This window comes from Tiliqua scincoides, chromosome 5 (assembly GCF_035046505.1).
Source record: "Tiliqua scincoides isolate rTilSci1 chromosome 5, rTilSci1.hap2, whole genome shotgun sequence".
NCBI classification, from domain to species: Eukaryota; Metazoa; Chordata; class Lepidosauria; order Squamata; family Scincidae; genus Tiliqua; species Tiliqua scincoides.
In genome coordinates, this window is record NC_089825.1 from 31,572,247 (window position 1) to 31,573,125 (window position 879).

General features: G+C 45.7%; 1 pseudogene; it reads right to left on the reverse strand.

The window, feature by feature from the left end:
- Positions 1-502: 502 nt before the first annotated feature.
- LOC136654524 (5S ribosomal RNA) lies at positions 503-619 on the reverse strand (annotated as a pseudogene).
- Positions 620-879: the final 260 nt, after the last annotated feature.

The window sequence follows — 879 nt, forward strand, 5'->3', positions numbered from 1 at the left end:
CTTCCTCCCTCCTCCCCTCCACCCAGCCCCTGCCTCCTGGACCCAACGCATCCTTCTCCCACCAAGTCTGTTGCTCCTGCCACTTTGAATGTGGCTTCTGGATCACCCACAAGGTTTTTCTGGTCACCACGAAAGCGTAGAAAAATAAGTAAGCATGCACACAAAGACACACAGTGAGCTGGCAGGTCAAAAGACTCAAGTTAAGAAAAGTTTCACACAAGTCAAAACTTGTTGTTGAGAAGAGACACATGTCACAGGTCAGTTCTGGGTTCAAAAGACATGAATGACTCAAGTCTGTATGAGTTGCAAAAAACACACATTTTCACAACTCGAGTCTGAGTCGTCCAAGTCTTGGCCCATCCCTGGACTAACACCATAAAGCTAGGTGAGCATAGCATAGCAAACATTTCCATCTCTTCGAGGGGAGAGGGAGAAGGTGGAAGAAAAAAGTCAGAGAGGAACAAATGGTTGGCAACCTTCAGTCTCGAAAGACTATGGTATAAGCCCACAGCACCCAGTATTCCCAGGTGGTCTCCCATTCAAGTACAAACCAGGCCTGACCCTGCTTAGCTTCCAAGATCAGACGAGATTGGGCATGTGCAGGGTAACAGTTGCTGTCACAATGCACCTCCCAAAGGTCAAAGAGGGACAACATGAAGGGTTGGGACCTTTACATGTCATGGTCTTTTTGGCATCAGGAAGAGTCTGTCCTTGTCTTTTGAGCTTCTGTAAATAGAAGATAGTCTGTCTCTGGCTACGATTTTAATCAGCTGAGATTTTAAATTTGTTTGGGGCCATAAATAGCTGTCAGTCAAAATTACAGATTTTGTACAGATCTGTACAGATCAGAGCAGAAGGGACTCATCATCAGAAGCTAAT